A 7,153-nucleotide genomic window follows, 5' to 3' on the forward strand; every position below is an offset into this window, starting at 1 on the left:
GTTGAAAGTTCTTTTCTTTAATGATATTGAATATTGGCCCCCACTCTCTTCTGGCTTGTAGGATTTCTGCTGAGAGATCCACTGTGAGTCTGATGGGCTTCCCTTTGTGAGTAACCCGACCTTTCTCTCTGGCTATCCTTAGCATTTTTTCCTTCATTTTAACCCTGGTGAATCTGAAGATTATGTGCCTTGAGGTTACTCTTCTTGAGGAATATCTTTGTGGTGTTCTCTGTATTTCCTGGACTTGAATATTGGCCTGTGTTGCTAGGTTGGGAAAGTTCTCCTGGATAATATCCTGGAGAGTGTTTTCCAGCTTCGATTCATTCTCTCTGTCACATTCAGGTACACCTATCAAACGTAGATTAGGTCTTTTCACATAATCCCATATTTCTTGGAGGCTTTGTTAATTTCTTTTCCCTCTTTTTTCTCTGTTATTGCCTTCTCATTTTATTTCGTTGAATTGATCTTCAATCTCTGATATCCTTTCTTCTGCTTGGTTAATTTGGCTACTGAAACTTGTGTATGCTTTGCGGAGTTCTTGTGTTGTGTTTTTCAGTTCCCTCAGGTCATTTATATTCTTCTCTACGTTGGTTATTCTCGTTACCATTTTGTCAAACCTTGTTTCAAGGTTCTTAGGTTCTTTGCATTGGGTTAGAACATGTTCTTTTAGCTCAGAGAAGTTTGTTATTACCCACCTTCTGAAGCCTATTTCTGTCAATTCATCAGACTCATTCTTGATCCAACTTTGTTTTCTTGCTGGTGAGGAGTTGTGATCCCTTGAAGGAGGAGAGGTGTTCTGGTTTGGGTGTTTTCATCCTTTTTGCATTGGTTTCTTCCCATCTTTGTGGATTTATCTACCTGTGGTCTTTATAGTTGGTGACTTTCAGATGGGGTCTCTGAGTAGATGTCCTTTTTGTTGATACTGAAGTTATTTCTTTCTGTTTTTTTAGTTTTCCTTCAAACAGTCAGGCCTCTCTGCTGTAGGACTACTGGAGGTCCACTCCAGACCCTGCTTGCCTGGGGATCACCTGCAGCAGCTGCAGAACAGTAAGGGTTTCTGCCAGTTTCTTCTACTATCTGTGTCCCAGAAGGATACCCGCCAGATGTCAGCCTGAGCTCTTTTATGAGGTGTCTCTTTGGATATAAGGGGGTCAGGGAGCTGCTTGAGGAGACAGTCTGACTCTTATAGGAGCTCAAATGCTGAGCTGTGAGCTCCATTGTTTCGTTCAGAGCTGCTGGGCAGGTACATTTAAGTCTGCTGCAGCGGAGTTCATAACTGCCTTTTTTCCCAGGTGCTCTGTCCTGGGAAGGTGGGGCTTTATTTATAAGTTCCTGACATGCTCCTGCCTTTTTTCAGAGATGCCCTGCCCAGCTAGGAGGTAGCCTAGTCACAGTCTTTCAGCAGAGGCATTGCTGATCTGCAGTGGGCTCTGCCCAGCTGCTGTTTGAACTTCCTTGTGGTTTTGTTTTTAGAGGTATAGTTAGAATTGCCTTGGAAATCACAGTCTGCCTCAGTAATGGCGGACCGTCTGTAATGGTGGACTGCCTCAGTAATGGCAGACTGCCTCGGTAATGGCTGACTGCCTCAGTAGTGGTGGACTGCCTTGGTAATGGCGGATGCTCTTCCCCCAACAGAGCTGGACTGTCCCGGGTCCAGCTGCACTTGCTGTGAAACTCTCAATCCAGAGCATTTCAGTTTGCTGGTCTTTGTGGGGGTGGGACCCACCAAGCCAGACCACCTGGCTCCCTGTTTCAGTCCCCTTTTTTTCAGTTGAATGAGTGGTTCCGTCTCCCAGATGTTCCAGGTGCCAGTTCAAACGGCTGCCCAGATTTGTGTGAGTTTTTGTGTGGAGACCTGCTGCACTGGCTGAAACAGCCATGCTGGAAACTCGTGGTGCTTTTCAGCCCAGGGATCTCCTGGTCTGTGGGCAGTAATAACTCTTTTGGAAATGCAGTGATCACTCATCTTCTGTGTTGTTCTTGCTGCGAACTGCACTCCAGAGCTGTTCCTATTTGGCCATCTTGGATCCAGAAGTAAAATTTCTTAAATTTTATGCACTTAGCTGACCTTCAAAATACATGAGGCAAAAACTGACCAAACTAAAGCAATAAGTAGACATATTACAATCACAGTAGGGGATTTTAATATCTCTTTCTCAGCAACTATTAAAGCAACTAACAAACATGGTTTATAGAAGGCTTAAGTTGATCTAATTGACATTTGGAAACACTATACTAAGAATAGCTGAATATAATTTAAGTACATAAGGAATGTTGATGAAGATAGGAGTATGCTGATCAAAAAAGTGTCTTAAAAATTTCAAAGGATTGGGAGGCTGAGGCGGGCGGATCACAAGGTCAAGAGATTGAGACCATCCTGGCCAACATGGTGAAATCCCATCTCTACTGAAAATACAAAAATCAGCTGGGCGTGGTGGCGTGCGCCACCAAAGTGGCATGTATGACCATAAACAATTGGTCAAAGAGAAAATGACAAGAAAAATGAGAAAATGGCTGGGTGTGGTGGCTCACACATGTAATCCCAGCACTTTGGGAGGCCTAGGTGAGCAGATCATGAGGTCAGGAGTTCAAGACCAGCCTGGCCAACATGGTGAAACCCTGTCTCTACTGAAAATACAAAAATTAGCTGGGCATGGTGGCGTGCGCCTGTAGTCCCAGCTACTCGGGAGGCTGAGGCAGGAGAATTGCTTGAACTCGGGAGGCGAAAGTTGCAGTGAGCTGACATTGTGCCACTGCACTCCAGCCTGGCGACAGAGCGAGACTCCGTCTTAAAAACAAAAGAAAAAAAATTTCAAAGGATCAGAAACTTACAATTGGCCCTAGTGGAATTAAATTAGAAACCAATAGCAATTAAGGTATCTTGAAAATCTTTATATTTGGAAATTAAGCAAAACACACTTTTACATAAACAATTGGTCAAAGAGAAAATGACAAGAAAAATGAGAAAATGGCCAGGTGTGGTGGCTCATGCCTGTAATCCCAGCACTTTGGGAGGCCGAGGTGAGCAGATCATAAGGTCAGGAGTTCAAGACCAGCCTGGCCAACATGGTGAAACCCTGTCTCTACTAAAAATACAAAAATTAGTCAGGTGTGGTAGCACACACCTGTAGTCCCAGCTGCTCAGGAGGCTGAGGCAGGAGAATCACCTGAACCCAGAAGTCAGAGGTTGCAGTGAGCGGAGACCACACCATTGCACTTCAGCCTGGGTGACAGAGTGAGACTCCGTCTCAAAAAAATAAAAAAGTGAAAGAAAAATGAGAAAACATCTTGACTCAAGTAAAACACAGGAAATAAAAATTTATGGGATACAGCTGAAGTAGTGCATAAGGGAATGTAGCCTTATTTTATTAAAAAGGAAGAGAAATATAAAAATCATAATTTAAGTTTCTATACAGTAGAAAAAATGGGTGAGCATGTTAAATCCAAAGTAAGTAGCAAAAGGAAAGAAGAGAAGAAAATGCACAATAGAGAAAATAACAAAGCTATAGGTTGTTTTTTTTTTTCAAACAAAATAAACCTGGAAATCTCTGGCAAGACTGATCTTCATATTTGGAATGACAGGAAGGATCTCAAATTACCAATATCAGGCACAAAAATGGGGAGCATCATGATATAGCTTCCCAAAATTAAAGGATAGTAAAGGACTACAGAAACCTTCCTAGGAAGAAAAACCACAGGTCCACATAGGTTTCGTGGTGAATTCTGTCAAACACATAAGGATGCTATCATATCTTACCAGTGTTACTTGAACTTTCTGAAAATAGCAGAGACAACTTTTCCTAACTCAGTCTAGAGTCCAGCATGTGCTAATACCAAAACCTAATAATAAAAGAAAACTACAGATTAATTTTCTGTAATTTTTCCTCATGGGCATAGCCACAAAAACCTTTAACAACATTTTAGCAAATAAAATCCATCAAAATGTATGATGTAATATAATCAAGTCGAGTTTGTTTCTGGAATTCAAAGTTGATTTCACATTTAAAAATTAATATAATTCACCATATTAAGAGAATAAAGGAGAAAAGCCAAATAATTATCTCCACAGCTATGAAATAAACAGACAAAATCTAATACCCCTTTCAAAAAAATCTCTCAGAAAAGTAGAAACTGGTGAGAATTTCCTTAATGTAATAAAGGGCTTCTACAAAAACCCTAACTATGCTGTTAGCCTAGTGAATGCTTTCCCCTTAAGATAGGGAACGGGAAAAGGATATTCATTTTCTCCACTGTGTTCAGCATTTTTTTTTTGGAGGTCCTTGTAAATGTACAAGTCAGGGGAAAGGGAATAAAAGGCATACAGATTAAAAAGGAGGAAGTAAAACTGTCATTACTTATAGGAAACATGGTGTGTATGTAAAAAAAAACATAAGGAATAAATACACAAAGAAACTATCAGAAGTGGGAAGTGAACTTAGCAAGTTCCCAGTATATAAGGTCAGTACGTAAGAAGCCATTGTATTTTCTATGTCCTTTGCATGTCAGCTGACGAAGCTCTGGGATCTCGCCTTTGCGAGGTGACCAAGAGAAGCATGCCTGACTCCTGGAGAAGGTGGCATCCCTAGCTCTGACCTGAAGCATGGGGTGAAGGTGTGGGAATTAACTGGTATTGTCTGCGGTGGCAGCTCCAAAGGAACAGTCGGTCTGGGGCTAGTCGCACCTGTGCTGCTCTGGGTCCCCGCCCCACTGTAGCACGTGCTCTGCTGCAGTCCTGGGCCCCTAGGCGTTCCAGGTGCCCCACGAGATCCAAAGTCCCTTGCCTCCTGCTCTTCCCCCCTTACTGAACCCTCCTTGCATGCTAGCCACCTCTATCCAGTCAGGAGATGGGGTGCTCCTGCGCTCTGGCTTTGGGCATGCTCTGTCTCCCAGTGACCCCAGGAAAAGAACCAGAGGACACCCGGGAACTGATTTCCCAAGCTGCCGCCCCGTCCCAAGCGTTGAGGGATTCGCAGGCCCTGTGGGTCCGGGCCTCCGCAGTGGCAGTTCTTAACAATCCCCAAAGCGCGGGACCCACCTGAGCCCAAACTCCTGCCCCAGAGGCGGGAGGTCCCGAAGAGCTGGAGAGTCCTCTGGGTGGGCAGCTAAGATTGCCCAATGGTGCCTTTTACTGGTTCGCCCTTTCTTTACCACGCGCTCCAGTGACCGTCACCAGCACCGCGCAGGACAGCGCCCCCTGAGAGCATACTCCATAGCTAGGCGACTTCTCCCAGCGCACGCTCGGCCTAGCAACCACAACAGCGCTCAGACTGCTCCTCAGGGGCAACTCACTGGCTCCCTCACCCACTGGTCCCTGCGCAGTAGTCCCCCCGCCCCCCACTCCAACCCTGGTCTGGCCAGATCTCCCAGCTCCCAGCACTTCTCCTAGGCACTGCTCGCAGGTTGTTCTGTGAGCATTGCGGGCTTTTGCCTTTGTGCCGCAGGCTCAGTGCTCTGTTCTGAGCAGAGTGTCTCGGGGGACACTGTGTTCCAATAGGCAACTTCGAAGAATCAGGCCACCCGGGAACAGTAAACATCCCTCTTCCTGGGAGCAAAGAGATCATCCTCCATTTGCCACCTTAAGCTCTCAGGGCTGGTTAGATTGGGAAGGAACCTGGAAATGGTTCTCCTGGATTCTTCCATTTTAGGTCTACTTGTTAGTCTCCTACTTTTGCTCCTTTTCAGTTCATGTCTTCTAAATCTAATACGCAACTTGTCTTCTCTCACTTTCAGGCCATCAAATTCTAGATGATCTTCAGTGAGGGATACTGTCCTCTCAATATTCAAGCATCACCCTTCTACAGAGAATCCCTAGACTGCCCATCAGTGGAACATGAGAGAGGTAAAATCCTGCCTCGTCTCCCTTTGACCTGACTGCATACCACTTTCACCAACTCACAGATCCATCCTGCCCTGACAGCTAGCAAGAGGCCAAGACCCACAGAACAACCACTACCACCCCTCTGACAGCAGGAAGCAGTTACAGAAGACTGACCTTTGTCCATTATCCCAAAGAATTGGGTCTTGGACTCTTGGTGGGTGGGAATGTTAGAGTAGGTAGTTAGGCAGGCATGAGGAGGGCAGTGGAGGATCCCCTGCCCCAAGAATGTCAGGCAACCATCAGGTGATGTCGGGTGGTTGTTAAACTGTCTCTCCGAAATGATAATTGGTTGCAGCTGGCTCCATGGTAAGACTTGTCTCCCAGTAGATAGAAAACACCTGGAGCTGGTGATCAGCAGCTTCCCGACAAGATCTTAGAAGTTGGATGAGCGGGCTCAAGCATGTGAACTGAGAATCAAAATGACTGATGTATGATGTTCCTCTGGAGGCATTCCACCTGTAAAGGAAAATCGCCTTCCTGTAAAGGAGAGCATGTGCACCATCTTAGTAAATATACTACACATGTGGTCACCCTCCCAACTGCTGACCGACATTGCACATGCGGTAGTTGAGCAACAGCCTGCTCCAAAGGAAGATTCAAGGGAAAAGAAAATCCCAGAGCCATGTCAATGTGTAAAACCCCAAGCCAAAGGCTGAATGAGACACTTGGACCTCTCAAGTTGCCTGCTTGGCCCTCTTCCAAGTGTACTTTGCTTCCTTTTGCTTCTGTTCTAAAACATGTTAATAAAGTCTCACTCCTGCTCTAAAACTTGCCTCGGTCTCTCCCTCTGATTTAAACCTACTTCTGCCCCTCAGCCAAATTCTTTCCTCCAAGGAGGCAAGGATCAAGTTTGCTGCAGACCCATACAGATTCACCACTAGTAACAATACCATCTTGGGGGAATTGTTCATCATCCTGAAAGTAAGGGGAGTCATGAAAGAATTGTAAGCAAACAAGGGACAAGATTATATGTAGGTTTTAGCAATATGCCTGTGGCTGCATGAGGAGCAAGAATTAAATGGGAGCCAGAACAGAGGCAAGGAGGCTTGTGGGAAACTGCAGTTACCCAAGCAAAGAAGAGGCAAAGAGCTCTTGGTCTGCAGGAGCTGACAGTGAGATGGCAAGGAGGTCCCAATAGAGGAAGGTGACGTATGTAACTGTAATGAGACCAGGCCTATTCTAGCTATCTAGTGTGGGTAAGATGGACATGGGTAGTTTTGGCAAAAATACAGTAAGTTCAATGTAATAGTGTGAGGGGCCTGTGAAAGATGTAGG

At 45.2% G+C, this 7,153-nt stretch overlaps 1 long non-coding RNA gene across 2 annotated transcripts in view; it reads left to right on the forward strand.

Annotated features, from left to right (window-relative positions):
• Positions 1-6,632, forward strand: part of LOC105712637 (uncharacterized) — an 86,261-nt gene extending 79,629 nt beyond the window's left edge. For both annotated transcript variants that reach the window (XR_001106382.2, XR_010341704.1), the window contains exons 2-3: positions 5,731-5,839; positions 6,174-6,632. This is a non-coding gene — a long non-coding RNA (uncharacterized LOC105712637). The remainder of the gene's footprint in view (positions 1-5,730; positions 5,840-6,173) is intronic.
• The last annotated feature ends 521 nt before the right edge of the window (positions 6,633-7,153 follow it).

Source organism: Aotus nancymaae, unplaced genomic scaffold (assembly GCF_030222135.1).
Source record: "Aotus nancymaae isolate 86718 unplaced genomic scaffold, 86718_ANA_hifiasm-v0.15.2.pri h1tg000010l, whole genome shotgun sequence".
Taxonomy (NCBI): Eukaryota; Metazoa; Chordata; class Mammalia; order Primates; family Aotidae; genus Aotus; species Aotus nancymaae.